The sequence below is a fragment of the Pan paniscus genome, chromosome 13, assembly GCF_029289425.2.
Source record: "Pan paniscus chromosome 13, NHGRI_mPanPan1-v2.0_pri, whole genome shotgun sequence".
NCBI lineage: Eukaryota > Metazoa > Chordata > Mammalia > Primates > Hominidae > Pan > Pan paniscus.
This window is the reverse complement of record NC_073262.2, coordinates 137,625,801-137,644,715: the sequence shown is the minus strand read 5'-3', so window position 1 is coordinate 137,644,715 and position 18,915 is coordinate 137,625,801. Positions and strand designations below refer to the sequence as shown.

General features: G+C 51.7%; 1 protein-coding gene across 1 annotated transcript in view; it reads right to left on the bottom strand.

Annotated features, from left to right (window-relative positions):
* The window catches only part of SH3BP4 (SH3 domain binding protein 4), a 105,478-nt gene that overhangs the window by 36,117 nt on the left and 50,446 nt on the right, over positions 1–18,915 (bottom strand). The gene's annotated exons all lie outside the window — the stretch shown is intronic.

The following is an 18,915-nucleotide window of genomic DNA, read 5'->3' as shown; positions in this document are numbered from 1 at the left end:
CACCTGAGTGCCCTGCAGCGCCCTCCTGGGCTCCCTGGTTCCACTCCCTCCACCCACCCACCAACAAAACCATTCTCCTTAGGGCACCCAGCAAATTAAGTCTCTCCAAGGGCATCTCGCTGCATTCAGAACAAAATTTCACCTCTTCACTAGGCCCCGAGGCCCTGCCTGAACTTGCTCCTTCCTGGTGCACAACGGAACTGTTCCTGCCCCAGGACCCTTGCACTAGCTGTTCCCTCTGGCAGGCAAGCACTGCTCCAGAACGTCACTTGGCTGATAACTTTTGCCACCCAGATCTCAGGCCAGTGTCACTGCTCCAGAAAGGTCGATCTGACCACTCACCACGGCAGCCCTGCTCAGCGGGTTTTGCTGTTTTCTTGAGGGCACATGACTTACCTCAATCAGCTTTGTCTTTAGGTCTTGTCTATTTCCTGGCTCCCTCTGGAAGGTAAGCTCCGTGAACAAACTCCCTGTTCCCAGATGTGCCCCGATTCCCAGAACAGCACCAGGTATGACTCAGTCACTCAGGAAAATGGGTTTAAAAAAGTAACTGGAACCCAAAGGCAGCATTGCACACCAAAGGGGACCCCCAGAACACCCCAGTCCTGCCTCCCTTTCTCCCAGAAGTACGTCACTGTGGAAACAACAGTCATCTAAATTACTCGTAATAATACATATCTTTTTTGCTCAAAACTTTCAGGAATGTTTGCTTGCAAAGATCATGGAGGGGTGGAAGAATGATTTACCTATTCAATAAAGCCTCCCTGAAGGCAAGCTTATGCCAGAAGCATGCTAGATGCTATGGTAACTAACATTGGTGTTTAAGAGGGAAGTGGCAGCTTTTCCTATTCACCTGCCCAGGGGCCTGAACCTGGCTATTGCACACTGGCCTGGGAGGGACAGCCTGTACCCGTACCCCACGAGACTAAAATAGGCACAGGGACTGCTGTTTTGTTTGATTTATTGCTCTACCAAGCCCCCTGCCCAATCCCCTGGCTTCTGGAACTGCACCTCACTCCCAGCAAGCACCCAGACTCTGTAGAATGAACTCAGGGCCATGGTCTGATACGAGTTACATGGAAACAATCACCTCATCCAACTTCCTTCCTCCTGCAACCTCCCTGCCCCACACCAAGGGTTTGGCTACACCATAAGCCACTTAGACCCTTGAACACAGGTAATCCAAGACCCTGTAAGCTCTTGTCTGCCCCCGACTCACCCTGGGCCATGGAGATCTGCCAGGGCCCCAGAATTAGGGCCTGTGTCTCACTTCCGTACAGAATGTTTATGTAGGTGGTGTTGATAGGAAAGACACTAGGTACCTACAGTGCTTTCTGCTCCAGTGGACCCACTAAGAGTCCTGCTGCGTTTCAGAAAGAACCAAAAAAACTGGGTGAATATCAACCATTTGATGTCGTTCATCCTAAAACCAACATTCTAAAATAATTCATTACAGATTTAATGTGGCACTGCCTCTAATTTCCTGAGAGGGATTTTAACGCTGATAACACTACACCCATATGAAAAAGCAGGGGAGGGGGCCTGACACACGGCACCCAGTGAATGACACTGGGCCCCTGGAGGGCAGGGGAGATAAGCACGTGTGCAGAAATATCAATGCTCACTCATGTCGATAAAGCAACTTATGCCCAGTCACTCATCCTGAGAAGACGGATGGGAAGCCAGACACAAAAGCTCAAGATAACCCCACAGACGAGGGTGAAACTGATTAATTAAAGTCTGATCTATGGATGACAGAATGCCAAGCAGCCATTAATATGGCTCAGGAAAGGATTTCTTTTTTTTTTTTTTTTTTTGAGACTGAGTCTCACTCTGTTGCCCAGGCTGGAGTGCAGTGGCACGATCTCAGCTCACTGCAACCTCTGCCTCTTGGGTTCAAGCAATTCTCTGGCTCAGCCTCCCAAGTAGCTGGGATTACAGGTGCCCACCACCACACTTGGCTAATTTTTGTATTTTTAGTAGAGACAGGTTTCACCATCTTGGCCAGGCTGGTCTTGAACTCCTGACCTCGTGATCCACCCACCTTGGCCTCCTAAAGTGCTGGATCTCACCCAGCCAGGAGAGGATTTTAAAATATGAGAAATGTGAATATATTAAGTCTTAAAGTATTTTACCAAACAATAGTATAGCATAGTCTCAATTTTCTTTGGGTACATGAGAAGGCTATATACCAAAAAAAAAAAAAAAAAAAAAAAAAAAGAAAGAAAGGCAAACAGAAACTCGCTGCCGGAAGTGAGATCTGGGTGATTTATGTTGTTGCTTGTAATTTTCTCTGTGTTCCCTGTATCTTCTGAAGTCAACGTGTTTTGCTCTCAAGGGAAGTGTCAAGTGGCACCCCCATCCCCCATAGACAGAAACCCGCATCTCTGCATTAGCTCGGAAGGGATGGATGGATGGATGGATGGTTGGATGGACAGACAGATAGAAGGATGAATGAAAAGATGAGTTGAGGTGGCTCACACCTGTTATCCCAGCACTTCGGGAGGCCGAGGTGGGTGGATCATGAAGTCAGAAGATCGAGACCATCCTGGCCAACATGGTGAAACCCCATCTCTAATAAAAATACAAAAAAATTAGCTGAGCATGGTGGTGTGCGCCTGTAGTCCCAGCTACTTGGGAGGCTGAGGCAGGAGAATCGCTTGAACTCACGAGGGCAGAGGTTGCAGTGAGCTGAGATTACGCCACTGTACTACAGCCTGGTGACAGAGTGAGACTCCGTCTCAAAAAGAAAGAAAAGAAAAGAAAAGAAAGGACGAGTGAATGGGCGGTGGTGCTGAGGGCGGTCAACTCCCCAGGCCCAGCTTAGCATTCAGCATCACCAGACACTTCCAGTCACAGAGGAAAGTGTTCCCTTTCTAAGTACAACACAGCAGTACACCCAGTACAACACATGCTCAGGTGACTTACAGGAAATTTGCCTGGCCTTCCAAATCTCTTCTTACACAGAAGCAGCAGAAAACAAAGCACCTCTTACTTTCATTCCTCAGATGTGCCTCGTGTTTTTGGCCCAGGTCTCTGTCCATGTGGTTACGTCCATCACAGCAAGCTCCCCTGGGCCCAGTGCAGTGGCCACCTTAACTACCCCTCTCCCCTCACTTCTCCTCCCCCCACCCCCCACCCCTTGCTGTGACATCTAAAGATGTCTCCAGACATTATTTAATATCCCTGGGTGGGGAAGCAACTCTCCCAGAACTAACGCTTTAATCTGAGCTTCTTAATCCCAGCCAAATGTGTGTCCCCCAAATCTCTGCAACGTACCCCCATGTGACTGATGCTGATGAGCACAGGGGACCCCACGAGGCCCATCGTTTGCACCTTTCTCATACTGACCCAGCTCAGCCACTCTCAAGATCAACTAGCAAGGCGCCCATGGCTGTGGTCTCTTTCTGGCAATACCATGCAGGAGGACACCTGAGAGGGATTTTCCCTGGATGACGTGTTACTCTTGAGACAGGCTGGGCACCACATTAAATAACCAGCCTCCCAGATGGTTCACACCTTTATCTGTTCTCAGCCAGCCCCATCCTCTGGCCACCCCCACCACTCAGATCCTCAAGAACCTGCCCACAGCCTCTTTCTTCCCAACCTTCCTCTACCCGCCTGGGAAACGCTGGCTCACCAGAGTGAGCTGTACCCATCACAGTCACTGAAACCCTCTCACTGCTGGTCCTTCAGGCTAACACTGGACTCAAACCATCCTTGCATTCCCCACAGAGCCCTGCAGTCATGCCTAAGCACTGCAGTTATCAGTCACATGATCTGGGGAAGTTGCTGACCTCTGTGCCTCACTGTCCCCATCGACCATAGGGAGGGACAACCGCAGCGAGGGCTCCCATGTGAGATAATGTGGCACGGGCCCGGGACATGCTCTGCAGAGGTTAGAAGTTGAGCCTTCTGCAGAGGTTCATCGTGACCCAGCTCACACCCAGGCCCTACATTTTTCCTCAATAATAGCTCAAAGTCTGTGAAAGTTTGTTTGACATACTCTTATTTTTACTCAGCCTTGCTGCTTCCCAAGTGTTCCACTGTGGTCTGGAATGCAAAGAATTACACCAGATTGGGTTAACAGGTGCTTCATTAAATTGGGTAGTATGATTTCTTTATTAACTACTGATCAATTACTAAATTTTACCTCCATTGACAGCTGTGGCAACTATGGGCTGCACATAGTGAAGGTTTAGCAATATTCACTGCACCTAATATGCATTTGTTTGAGCCATTTAAGGCCCAAACAAGGGGTTAAAGGATAACACAGAAATGCTTGTGAGCAAGCACCTTTTGGCTAAAACCTAAATGCCACCAGGCCAGGGAGAGGATAATACTGAGAAGTCACTATGTTCCCATTGTTTTAATACCCTTTGTCCCTTCTAAAGATGCTGAAGTCCTCATCCCCAGTAGCTGTAAATGTGACTGTCTTTGGAAAGAAGGTCTTTGCAGATGATCAAGTTAAGATGAAGTGACTGGGGGGCCCTAATCCAATAGGACTGGCATCCTCATTTATACAAAGAGGAAATGTGGACACAGAGAGATGCACACAAGGAAAGGTGATGTGAAGACCCGGTGAGAAGGTGACCAACCGCAAGCCAAGAAGGGATGCCAAGGAGTGGAAGCCAGGAGCGGAGAATGGGACAGATTCTCCCTCACAGCCTCGGGAGGAACAGCTCTGCTGACACTTGATTGTGGACATCAGGCTTCCCGAACTGAGAATAGATGTCCACGGGGAAGACACCTGGCTGGTGGTGCTTTGTTATGGTGGCCCCAGGAAACAAACATTTCCCTAAAGGCTAAAACTGAGAAGGCTGGGACACATCCCTATTCTCAGAACTCATTTCCCCCAGTGCCATGTGGGCACTTCTTCCCCAGCGCCTCCAACATCTAACACAATGCAGACTCCAAGAGCACACAGAGGGCGAGCTCCCAAAACAGAGGGACGAGGCCTCCACCGCAAAACTCGGCCGGCCTCCACGCTCGCTGAGTGGACTTTCTAAGAGCCCAAAGTATCCGGCATCGCCCGATCCTGCTCGCCAAACATTCCTGAAGGATCAGGCTCACGTTGGCAGGCAACGGGTAATTACACCTCTATATCCACCGTGCAATTTACAAAATCCTGCTATGTCACCGTAAGAGCCACGCAAAGGCATTTCTTTTTTTTTTAAGTTGATTAACATATACTTTAATAGCTAATAATATTATGATAAACCTTTTAGTAAATAACAATTTTATAGAAAACAATAGTACATAATACACATATATTCTATATGTACATTGTTTATATATGGTAGATAGTAGTAATCATTTGCATCTGAAATCAATCCTAGGAGGGGGTTAATATTATCATTCTGTTTTATAGCTGAGGAAACTGAGGCACAAAGAGGTTAATCTTCACACTCTGCTTACTCACCAGGTGACCCTGGGCAAAGGCATTTCTTGATGGCAACCAAATCACTGGGGCTTTCACACTAACTTTCATTAAGATACTGGAACTATCTGAACATTGCAATTAACTAGGAATGCGCTCAAACCATTAGAAAATGGGGGGAGGGGCTTGGGAATAAAAGGACAGAGCAGAACGGAGACCCTGGAAGCGACTGCAGGCAAAACCCTCTTACCCTCAGTCCAGCAGTTACATTGGGAGCTCTTGAGGCAGTGCTGATCTCCCCAGAAAATCAAGTTCCTCCTGGTGGGGCCCAACTCGTCTGCAGCGGTATATGCACCAACTAACAAAATAATTACTAATGCAAATGAATGCCCATCCCTAGTCACAGCTCTAAGATCAAACTCCAAGGAGAAACTTCCAGCAGCTGGTAGGAGCTGAGTGAAAACCAGCCAAGGGCAGGAGACCCCAGCCTGCAGGAGTGCTGGGAAGCACATGGACTGCCCAGACACCGGGGACAACTGGAGAAGGGGGAACAGCTCCATATACAAGGTTCCTGCGGGATTGTGGGGAAGACGGGCTGGACCGTCTGCACAGAAGGGAGGAAGGGCTGGCAGCGAACCACACAGGCCGGGGAGAAAGCCACTCGGACAGCGGAGGCCTGAAGACCTCCTCCCTTCCCACGCTGGTCAGATGTGCCTTGCGAGTCAGCACTTAGGGTTTTAATGTGTCTTCTCTCACAACTGAATCTCACCTCTGCTGATTCAAGATTCATTCTGGGAAAAGACCAGGGAACAGAAAGGCTGTTTTGGAAACATTTCTTTTTATTGTGAGTGGGCTGAAATTTCCACAGCCTGGGAGAAAAGCTGTGTCACCATCTGCATTTAGGGAGCGTGCACATTCGGCGTCCGGCCTCCAGGCCCACAGCCGAGGCGCAGAAAGGCCAGCCCTGCTCCCGGAGGCCTGTGCACCCATCTGGTGTGGTCCTTGGCTTTCTCACCTGATCCTTGGTAAAATATTAAAAACTCATCCCTGTCTCCTTCCTCCTGCTCCTTGGACCACAGTGGGGACTAAGTTGGGACAATGGCACGGCATGAGTTGGAAATGCATGTTGGGGTTAGAAGTGCGTAATGCACTCCGAGATGGAAACGCATTTTAGGGTTAGATGTGCGTAATGCACTCCGAGGAGTAAGGTGGGTGATAGCAAGAGCCGTTGCACCCTGCAGGCACTGCAGCCCAGCCGGCCAGGCAGGTGAAAGGAGGGAACTATGAGCGAGGCTTGGGGTCAGGCCAGGCCTGCAGGCACACAGGTCACCCGGCAGTAAAAGGAAGAGCCCTCCCTTGCGGTGCGGCTGGTTATTGTCCCCACTCAGACACAGGGTGTGCTTTCTTTAGGTGGGATGTACAATGATCCAAACATGACAACCAGGAAGAAAACTTGGCAGACAACTCAGGCGTCCCCTCGGCTCCCATTTATAGAACGTTACAGGACACATTTGTAGCCACCACCCTTCTCAACCTGTGTAAGTGGAGCCTGGCCAGCATGACCTGTCTGTCGGGTGAAGACGCTGGGTCACTACTGGCTGTGGCTGTCAATCACTGAACTGTGCTGTGTGCAACAGGGACCCCAGGGATGGTCTGCTGAGGTCAGGGCGCTTCCCATCCCAGTTACTGTTCTTGTGTCTCCTCTGGGCTGGCTGTCCCTGCCAGTACCCTGAGCCACTGTCAGCGCCCCGTAACATTCATGAGCAGCTGGAGGGAAGATGCCAGAGTGTTTAAACCAATAAGCTGCTCCCTGCGTCCACACTGAGTGTGTGGGCACCAGCCCCGTGCTTTCCCTATAATAGGACCTAATCACTTTATTGTAACAGCTTATTGAATTGTGTGTCTCTCCAGCCAAGCTGTGAGCTCCGGGTCAGCAAGGGCTATGCCTGTCTCTCAGAATCCCATCCCCCACCCAGAGCCTGGAATGCAGCAGCAACCGCTCAATGGACACTAATCAACTGCAAGGAGGGCTTCAGGGTGGCTCCCATCCATCTCCTTGTATACGAATGGGGCTGCTTCCCAAAAGCAAGACTTCTTATGCTCATATCCTTCTCATTTCCAGCTGGTACAGGCATATGTTCTGACAACCAGAGAGTTACCAGAACTGGAGTCTTCCTTAATGTAAGTCGAGAGGAAGGACATTCACTAAATACACAGGTACTGAGCCTTTGCCAGGAATACAAAGAAAAGCAAGACTGTCGCTGTTCTCAGCAGGTTTACAGAAATGACAAAGACACAGATGAGAGCTATCATAGAGACTATGATCCAGGGAAGACAGCGAGAGCTACTGTTATGGGTGGAACTGAGTCACCCCAAAAGATGTGTTCAAGTCCTAACTCCTGGTACCTGTACATTTTACCATATTTGGAAATACAGTCTTTGCAGATGTGACGAAGTTAAGATGAGGTCATACGGAATTAGGATGGGCTCTAACTCCAATCACTGGTGTCCTTATAAGAGGGAAATTTAAATCCAGTACAGAGACACAGACAGAAGAGGGCCACATAACAATGAAGGCAGACATTTTTTGAAAGGAATGCAGCTTTAAGCTAACGAAGACCACCAAAAACCACCAGAAGCTAGGAGAGAGAGGAAGGGTTCTCCTAGGAGAGAGAGGAAGGGTTCTCCTAGAAGAGAGAGGAAGGGTTCTCCTAGGAGAGAGAGGAAGGGTTCTAGGAGAGAGAGGAAGGGTTCTCCTAGGAGAGGGAGGAAGGGTTCTCCTAGGAGAGGGAGGAAGGGTTCTCCTAGGAGAGGGAGGAAGGGTTCTAGGAGAGGGAGGAAGGGTTCTCCTAGGAGAGGGAGGAAGGGTTCTCCTAGGAGAGTGAGGAAGGGTTCTCCTAGGAGAGGGAGGAGGGTTCTAGGAGAGGGAGGAAGGGTTCTCCAAGGAGAGGGAGGAAGGGTTCTAGGAGAGGGAGGAAGGGTTCTCCTAGGAGAGGGAGGAAGGGTTCTCCTAGGAGAGGGAGGAAGGGTTCTCCTAGGAGAGAGAGGAAGGGTTCTAGGAGAGGGAGGAAGGGTTCTCCTAGGAGAGGGAGGAAGGGTTCTAGGAGAGGGAGGAAGGGTTCTAGGAGAGGGAGGAAGGGTTCTTCTAGGAGAGGGAGGAAGGGTTCTCCTAGGAGAGTGAGGAAGGGTTCTCCTAGGAGAGGGAGGAGGGTTCTAGGAGAGGGAGGAAGGGTTCTCCTAGGAGAGGGAGGAGGGTTCTAGGAGAGGGAGGAAGGGTTCTCCTAGGAGAGGGAGGAAGGGTTCTAGGAGAGGGAGGAAGGGTTCTCCTAGGAGAGGGAGGAAGGGTTCTCCTAGGAGAGTGAGGAAGGGTTCTCCTAGGAGAGAGAGGAAGGGTTCTCCTAGAAGAGAGAGGAAGGGTTCTCCTAGGAGAGGGAGGAAGGGTTCTAGGAGAGGGAGGAAGGGTTCTCCTAGGAGAGGGAGGAAGGGTTCTCCTAGGAGAGAGAGGAAGGGTTCTCCTAGAAGAGAGAGGAAGGGTTCTCCTAGGAGAGGGAGGAAGGGTTCTAGGAGAGGGAGGAAGGGTTCTCCTAGTAGAGGGAGGAAGGGTTCTAGGAGAGGGAGGAAGGGTTCTCCTAGGAGAGGGAGGAGGGTCCTCCTAGGAGAGGGAGGAGGGTCCTCCTAGGAGAGGGAGGAGGGTCCTCCTAGGAGAGGGAGGAAGGGTCCTCCTAGGAGAGGGAGGAAGGGTTCCAGGAGAGGGAGGAAAGGTTCTCCTAGGAGAGGGAGGAAGGGTTCTAGGAGAGGGAGGAAGGGTTCTCCTTGGAGAGCGGGGAAGGCTTCTCCTAGAGTCTTTGGAGAGACACAGTACTGCCAACATCTTGCTTTCAGGCTCCAGCCTCCAGACTGTGAGAATGTGTTTCTGCTTTAAGGCACGCAATCCTTGGCACTGTGTTACAGCAGCCCTAGGGAACCAGTATGCCCTGCAACATTCATTGGCTGCTGGGTGTGTGTCAGGCACCATTCTAAAAGCTTTCAATGTGTTAATTCATTTGTGTATCACAAGTGCCCTATGAGGCAGATAAGGATTATGACCTCTATTTCACAAATGAGGAAACCGAGATGCAGAGAAGCCAAGCCTCTTGTCCAAGGTTTTCCAGCCACCAAACAGCTGGACCGAGTAGTTCTGGGGCCTACTGTGTGCATCTTGCCCTGCAGGCCTCCCCATGAAGCAGGCTGGGCCCAGCACGGGAGGTCAGTGCCACAGGACTCAGATAGGCAACTGGAGATGAAGTGGGGTTGGCCCAGGGACAGAGCAAAGGGGGCTCACAGAAACACCCATCACTTCTGGTGCATGAAGGTGTGCTGGCTCAAGGTTTATGGAGAAAACCTGGGGTGGGAGCCATAGGGGCCGTGTGCACCATGGGGAGGGGTCTCTAATCTGCAAGTCAGGCTGCCAAGGAGGGGATGATACACCCTCAGTAGTTTGGGGGATCCCAGGGATGGGACGAAGGGTAGATAAGCAGGAGGTAACCCTGAAAAAAGACCCTCCAGGAAGCTCCAGCACTCACCAGAAGGAGGTGACTGAGCATCTATACCACGGCAGGGAAGGTTTGAGGAGAGGCGAGACTAACACACTTTCCCAGGAGCAAGAGGAAGGTCCTGGGGGTGACATGGAGGTGGCGAGCGGAAACCACAAAGACGCTATTAGCTGGGATCTCCAAAATAGGCTGAATGTGGGCAGCATGGAGAAAAAGGAAGGTAGAGGGTTTTCTCCTGGACATGCCAAAGTGGGGTACCCACGTGAGGAGCAAACACATGGCTCTGGCAGTGAGAGGTAAATCTTGATTAGATCTGGAATAGACATTTGGGGGAGAGATCCATAGAGAGATCCAGACCAAGGATATGGGAAGGAGGCAAGGGTCAAGGGCAAGACCCCAGAGAACAGTTACCATCAAAGGCAGGCCGGCTAGCAAAGACCAGACACAGATGCAGAGAGAGGCCAAGGAGAGAGAGAAGAGACACAACAGAGAAGCCAAGAAATAATGGAGGCCAACGGAAGGAGCTGAATCCCCAAAGCACTCTTAGACACAATGACCTAGGAGCTCCGTCCTCCAGGGTCCCAGGCACACCACACCATGGCCCCTCTCCCAAACTCTCCTTTAAGATCCTCTTATCTCTGGTTCATTCAGTGACACTTTGGTCCTTTCAACCATCCCGCCATACTGGAGCGAGCCTCTGAGTTTTGTTCCTTGGAAGTGGAGGGGACAACTGCCTTTGCAGAGTGGAGGCCCACGGCAGACAGACACACACTGCAGGCTGGATGGCACCTGCAGAGCTCAGAGGGGAGCTGGGCAGAAGGAGGGCCCAGACAGCACCCTGGGAAGCCTGGTTATCCCAAGTAATAGTCCTTCAGGTGGTAAGGAGGCAAGTATATTCTACCCGGAACCATTTCTATTTCAACAAACTCACCAATGGGTCAGTGATGAACATTAAGCTCTCAGCTATGGGGAAACATTCTTATGCAAATCAGCTGATTTCTAGACAATCCCAGAGAACACAAGCTGTCCGTCCACCTGTCCCTTGGGCAAATGTCAGCCCAGCCCCTGTAAGCCAGCTGGAACCCCGGTGTTGTGCTGGTGTGGTAGAGCTTACAGGACAGTCAGACAAAAACAGGCAGGCAGCAGCCAGCTGCTCCCATTGCTTTCTTTTTTAAAGCAAAGCATAAATGAGCAAAGTGTGTGAATCACCCCGTTTTTCAGTAGGGCCTCTGCTACAAGCCCATACCAGGTGGAGATAAAATAGAAGAAAACCTACCCAACAGGTTTCCTAGCGGGAGAATGAGTTCACCAGAGGCCGGTGGCCTTTTGATAATTCACAGCTTGTTTGCCTTGGAGTTTTTACAGCGAGTAGGGAGAGGTGCTTGGAAAGGGCACCAAGAGTGATCCAGAGCCAGAGGACACTGCCAGAACCAAGGGGAGCCTGGAGAAGCTTCTTTCTTGTCTCCAACTAGAAAGTACCTAAGGAGCATTATTCTACACAGAGGGTACCAAAAAGAGAATCAGGAGAAAATAACCACCTACGAGGAGAAGCGGTACAAGAGGTAGCACCTCAAGCGTTCTCCGCCTCCTGCTTTATTTCACCATGGTTCCTGAGCAGGCCTCAGCTGGTTCTTCCTGGCGTTTTCTCTCCGGCCCTCCTGGTGCCCTGCAGGGAGGCTGCAGCCCAGAGCTCATGCCAGGTGACCACACAGCCCCGGCTGCATCAAAGGGCCTCCCTCCCACCAAGGGGCTGTCCCAGCCCAGGGCTTCAGGCTGGCTGAGCTGGGAGGCGAGGCTGGCAAACAGGCCCCCTTCCTTTCAGCTTATACACATCCTGCAGTGGCCCCTCAAGCTGTGCCACAGCTCTCCGGGCACCAGCTCCCACCTAATGGCTCACGACACTGTTCCCACCCAGGCTGGAGAGTAAGGCCACACAGAGGGCCAAGTCCCAGGGCAGCTTTCCTGACAGCTCTGAAATCTCCAAGCCACCCAGCTGCGACTCTCCCTTTCCCGCGGGGGTGCAGCTCACGCGGCATCCTCCACCCCTCACGGCTGGTCCTTCTTGGCCTCCTTCAGAGGGTCTCCTCCCCTGCCTGCCCTTGACGTCCAACCTCTCCGGTGCCCATCCCTGCTCTGCTGGTCTCCTCGCTGGCGCATTCTCCTCGGGTGCCTGAGTCCACCCTGGGCATGGCTGGGGCATCTCTGCTGATGGCCAAACCGTGTCTCTACCCTGCCTCCTCAGCACTACCTACAACTGCCCCCACGGGCTCAGGATGGCCGCAGCCCGGGCTCAGGATGGCCACAGCCTCTCAAGCACTGCACACCTGGTCTCTTCTTCCCCACTTAGCAAGTGGCAGCGCCCAGAAATCCCTCATCCTAAATTCCTCCTTCCTCCAAAACCAGTCAATCAATTCTCTAGGTGAAACAGCAAACTGTCTGGAAAACCATTTCTGCACCTTATCACTGCTGACATTTGGGGCCGGATCCATCTTCGTGTGGGCTCTCCTGGGCACTGCACGATCTGCAGCAGCGTCCTCAGGCTCTACCCACTCCATGCCGGTTGGAACCTCCTCCCTCCTCCCTGCGTGGTGACAACCACAAATCTCCAGACATTGCCAAGTGTCCCTGGGGGGCTGGGAGAGGCAAGGTCGCCCCAGGTGAGAAGCTCTGTGGTAAAGGATCAGAGAGTCAGTATCTGGGGCTTTTCAGGCCATTTGGTCTCCACTGCAACCTGGAGGAAGCAGGGAGGAGCTGCTCTGGACCCCACCTGCCATCTCTCCATCTCTGACCAGCTCCCCTGTGTGCCTCCTGCCCCTGCCTTCCTGCAGGGACTCACCTGTCTCACCTGGACTCTCCCACTCAACTGCCTCCACTCCCTCCCCTCCCTCCCCTCTACTTGATTTCACAGGTGTGGGCTCACCCGACCCTAGGAAATGGAATTCATTTCCATTCTGACCGGGGGAAGATGACATCCTTTACCCGTGGCCAGGCCCTGTGCGAAATGTTCCGTCAGCTCGTTTAAGTCTCTGAAGCAGATCCGATGAGTAGAGGAAATGGAATGGATTTGGGGAATGAACTTGTCTAAGGACACACAGATGCGGCGTGGCACCCCCAATCTTCATCACTAAACACCAGGTGCATCAGCCATGTTGCTGCTGTCACTGAGGTCCTGCCCTAGTCCCCCTCCCTTTATCTCCCCTAACCCAGCCCCTCTTTGAATCCCCAGGCAAAACCCAGATGGAGGGTCAGAGCTGGAGGGTCTTGGCAGCCGTGCAGTAGTACAGACGGACGCTTCCATTTGGGAACAGGCCTCACATGCTTGGCCTTGCCAGTCTCATCCGAGAGCCCACGGGGTGCTGGCCCAGCAGAAATCTAGGCTGGGCAGCCCCTGGCAAAGCAGATCGAGGGGGGCCCCTGAGTCCACAGACTCCTGAGAGCACAGGCCCCTGAGAGCACAGGCCCTTGAGAGCACAGGCCCTCTGCTTCTGAGAGTCCTGTGGTCCCGACTGCAGCCAGCCCAGCACCATCGGGACCTTCATCCGCTGGCTTCTTTCCGGGAATGCTTTTATATCACAGCTAAAAATCCATTAGGAATAAAAGGCACTATGCTTCGTTTCCTAAAAAATGCTACTCCACAGATTTTTGATGGATCCACTCTTGACCAAACCCATGATGCGTATGATACCCCCGGGGGCAGCAAGTGGCCGCTCTGAGATTTTCTGAACACACCCACGCCCAGCCCAAAGGAAAAAGGCAGGAAAGAAAAAATCCTCACGGAACAAAGCCCGTGAAGACAAAGGAGACCAAGGCTGACTCCCATCTCCCACCTGCTGTCCTTTTCCCGTCCTGCTCGCTAGGTCATAAAAGCCGTGGCCGGCGTGTGCTCTGGGTACAAAGCAGGCCCCATTCTCAGGTCACTCCACTCCAGCCAGCCCAGCACCAAGCCAGGACAGGCAGCTCCTGCCCAGGATTAGTGGCTGGGGCCAGACAGCTGCAGGGGCTGGGCCGGCTTCCTACTCCCCCAGGGATCAAAACCTCCCCCTGGCGCCTCCCACAGCCGGGAACACAGGCAGGCACGCAAGAGCGGGATTCCAACTGCAGGAGCTAAGAGTGCTTGGCTGTGTGTAGCCCCAACCAAGCCAGCCTGCCTGGGACCCTGGGATGGCCAGCGCTGGCTTATTTACAATGGGCCACCCCTCCCAAAGCCAGCATGCTCTGGCTCTCCTCTCATTCTGCCCCCACTGCATTTTGTAAGATGTGTGTGAAACCTGCAAAGCCTGGATCCCTGGGAGGGTTCAGCAAACATGTGCTTCCTTTGAAGCTCTGAAAGGCAGAAGCACAAGAGAGGTCAGCCTGTAGCCTGGACACGAGGAAGCCGAGATCAACAACTAAGCGGGGTGGTGGAGGCGGGGGTTCAGCAGCTCTGAGGGGCTCAAGGTGTCAGGGGAAGATTTGTTAAAATGCAGGTTCTGGGCCTGCCTTGGAGATCTTCACTCAGTAGGGCTGAGACATCACTCAAGGCCCCAACAGGAAAGGGACAATTTACAACAGTGAAGGGACCCCTGGGGGAAGTGACGCCAGGGAAGTGGGGAAGGGGGAAGCCTCTACTGGAACCTGGGGGAGACAGGGACCCCCAGTCAGGGGAGCCGGAGTGAGCCCCAGGCGAGGGGCTCCCCTGACACCTCCCTCTCCACCGCAAGCCAGAAGTCAGGGGAGCCCCCTGGGGTGCAGCCAACTCAGACCACTCCCTGGGCCAACAGCACAGCAGGGCTGGGAGGGACAGACAGACAGACAGACAGACATGGCCAGCACAGGGCATGCCCAGGAAGCTGCTTTTCCACAACAAGCCTCCTGTGTGACACCTGGGCAAACACCTGGCCTAGGTCTGTTGTTGACTATCCTGCTCTCCACAAGCAGTGCTTCCTCGCAGTCCTGTGTTAACACCCAGGGGGATCTGCAGGCGGATGGCACCTAACACAGGCCTTTATGTGACAGCGACCCTTGCTGGTCCATGCCAACGGTGAGTTCAACAACATACCAAGCCCTAGCTCCTGGGAGATTCATAAAATCCTGGGGATAGGCATGGGGTGGAGGAGAAGGAATCAAAAGCCAGGGATCTCTCCAAGAACTTGGAAATGAGAGAAGACAGCTCTTAGAACAGAATTAGACCATCAAATACATGAATCCTAGTAGCACCAGTCACAACAGCCAGAAGGTGGCAATGACCCAAATGTCCATCAACAAATGAAAGTGTAAACAAAATGTGACATAGCCATACAATGGAATATTATGCAGCCATAAAAAGGAATGGGATTCTGACACATGCTGCCACGTGGATGAACCCTGGAAACACTCTGCAGTGAAAAGAAGACAGTCACCAAAGGCCACCTATTATATGGTTCCATTTATAAGTCATGTCCAGAATACACAAATCCATAGGAATCCATAGAAACCGAAAGCAGAGCAGTGGTTGTCAGGGGCGGGAAGGAGGGGCAGCGACTGCTAATGGGTGCCCTTTAGGGTTGAAAAAATGTTCTGGAGATTTGATAAGAGGTGGTGGTTGCACAACTTTGTGAATATTCTATACAGCACAGAATTGTGACATTTCAAAATGGTAAATTATATGTTATGTGAACTTCATTTCAATAAAACTTTTTAAAAAAATAATGAAACCCTGTAAAGAAGCAAAGCCACTCTAAAGAGGTCCAGTGCCACCGAGGCGACTACAGGCAATGACACCTTAAGAGGTGCCCATGAGGAACCCATCTGAGGCTAAAATATTATGCACATGCGCAGAGAACAGTCTGGAAAGATACATTTATTAAAAATAACTGTGACACTGAGAGCATATTTTTGTTATCAGAAATAACTACTAAGGCATAGAAAAAGAAAACCTACGTTTAGTTAGGAGTTAGGAGGGTACCTAGTCAGTCAGGCACAGGAAAAACGCCAACAGGGGAAGCCGTGGCAAACTTCACCGAGTGACAGCCAGGAGCCGGGAGCAGTTGGGGTCCTAACGGGGAGCCCCAAAGCCTGCAGTCCCACTGAGGCAATGTACCCCACAGAGGGCAGGTACCTAGGGCCATCTTGGGTGGGTTTTAGGACTCTCAAAACCCAACTCAAACCAGCTAAGAAAAAACAGGAACAGACTGTGGCCCCTAAAATCACACCGAGGTAAGGACAGGGGTGGGGCCATCCCTGGAGCCAACTGGATACAGACACTGCAAGCCCCCCAGCCTCCAGCCTCTGTCACCATCACTGTGAGTTCAGCTTCTGTATGCCAGAGCCACATCTCCCTGCATAGCAGCATGACTGGGAAGGCGTCACACGCCCATAACTACGACTTCTCACTCCCGTTTTACAGATGAGCAAACTAAGGCCCAACAGAGGTCAGTGAGCAGAGCCGTGCAACTGTTCCTCACCAAGATTTGACCCCCTCCAGCCCTCAGACCAGAGAGTTTAGTTCCAGAGTCCAGGCTACACACAGGTGCTGGCAAAATGGGAAGAAAACAGGGTCGGCTTCTCAGCAGATAAAACAGTAAACAGACACTCTATCCTTCGAATGACCCTCATTCTGCTCTCATGCCCCGACCTGTACAGTGAGGATGCATTATCTGCACCTCCAAAGTATCCCCTTTTTCCCTGTCAGATGAATACATTGGTACCCTGGCCTCCGTGGCCTGGGTTTGTAGGATCTAAGTCCACCCCAGAATCTGGTGTTTGAGAGCTAGGCCCTGGCCAGGGGAGAGTTCTCCTCGGTCACGCTGGTTCCAGCCCTTGGGTACTGCTTCCTGGGTCCCTGCCACAGAGGACCAAAAGGACAGGGCCACGCTGGTTCCAGCCCTTGGGTACTGCTTCCTGGGTCCCTGCCACAGAGGACCAAAAGGACAGGGCCACGCTGGCCCTGCTGCCAGCCACGCCCCATCCACCGAAGCCCTGGGCTTATTCGATCAGAAGCCTATTCACGTGTGATAGCTTGAAGATTTTCTAAAGAAACGTAGCATCCGAGTTGGGCAAACTATTTCATAGCAACTTAGAGGCAGACCTGCCTCCTGGCACACACCTATGCCTGGGCAGATGGCAGCCAGGTTCAAGTTACTTCAAGTTCTTTTGAAATCAAGAGATCAAAGGCAAAACGGAATCAGCATTCCTGTTGGAGGTTCATCCGGGCCCTCCTTGGAATCTGCTGCTGTCAGGCAACTCCTCCCTCTGCTGACAATTCTAGAATCTTGTGTGGCCTTCCGTTATCTGAACCCAGCCCATCTGCTCTGGGGACCCTATGTCACGGCACTGGGATCAGAAGATTCTACTGGGGTCCATCCCTGCCAAATGCCTGACACTTTTTGTTTTACTTGTTTTGTTTTTGAGACAGGGTCTCGCTCTGTCATGCAGGCTGCAGTGCAGTGGCGTGATCACAGCTCACTGCAGCCTTGACCTCCTGGGCTCAATCAATCCTCCCACCTCAGCCTCCTGAGTGGTTGGGGATACAAGTGTCACCAGCACGACTGGCTAATTTTTTGTATTTTTTATAGAGACCAGGTTTTGCTATGTTGCCCAGGCTGGTCTTGAACTCCTGGACTCAAGTGATCCGCCCGCTTCAGCCTCCCTTGGATTACAGTCATGAGCCACCGCATCCAGCTTGACCTTGGTTTGATGACTTCAGCTTCTCTGAGGCACAAGTTTCCTCATCTGTAAAAGGAGGCTGCTAATGAATATTTGGCTCAACCCACCTGTCCTTGAGAAGATTACGCAACATAACAAACCCAAGACAGCCTGGCAAACTATAAACCACTGTGCACAATTTAAATATAAAATAAGCCTGCAGGAGAGTTCTTCAAATCCTGTATAGTAACAATTCTCTCCCGCAGCTTCCTCTTCGCCAAATCTGACGATGGCCCCAGAATTGCATCGTTTAAAAATGTACCCTCCAGCCCAGCATGGTGGCTCACACCTGTAATCCCAGCACTCTGGGGAGGCCGAGGCGGGCGGGTCACCTGAGGTCAGCAGTTTGAGATCAGCCTGGCCAACGTGGTGAAATGCTGTCTCTGCTAAAAATACAAAAATTAGCCAGGTGTGGTGGCGCACGCCTGTAATCCCAGCTACTCTGGAGTCTGAGGCAGGAGAATCACTTGAACCCGGGAGGCGGAGGTTGCAGTGAGGTGAGATTGCGCCACCGCACTCCAGCCTGGACAACAGAGTAAGACTCCATGTCAAAAAAAAATAAAAAACAAAAAACAAAACACCTCACCCTCCTTTGAGAGCCAATTCATAATTCCTCTTCAAATGCAGCACTGAAATGTCCAGGCCTGAACACCAAGTTGCCCGAACGGTCCGTGAGAACTCATCTCTCCAGTCACCTGTACACAGGCTTCCCGGATGCGGCCTCTTGCCCTGGACTGTGGGTTTCTATTAACCTATCTAGGGGAGCACCTTCGACGTTCAGGCATTGTTCAGAATAAGACCAAATTCAATGAAAAACCTAAAGGTAATTTTCAGAAGCCAGGTCTTCCCTGGTCTGTAAGCGAGCAAAGAATATCTGTACTTAATGAAAAGCACAAGAAATAAAAGCTAAATAAAGGGAAGGAGAGTTTTACACTGGTTTCTGTCAAGTGTCATCTCCATTTCAGCTGCGCACTCTGGCCAAGACATTCAGGCCCCATTAGGTCCCGCCTCGGCTTATCTTATCTCCAAGTGCGATAGGCTTGTCTTAGGCCTTCCTCCAGCTCAGAGGTTGTTAACGTTTTTTGAGGGTGCAAATCCTCTAAGGAATCTGACAAAGTCTCTGGACCCTCTCTTTAGAAAACTACCTCCATCTGTAAAGTTCCGCATGCAGTTTCAGGGGTTTCACAGACCCCCTCAAAGGGCCACGCCAAGGGCCCGGGAGCCCAGGATAAACACATCTGTTCTGTTACTGATAACAGTTACCTTCAGAAGACCAAGGCCGGGAAGAGCAGCAGATGCCCCAAGTCAAGCCAGAGCCTCTGTCAACACTGTTTATAATTA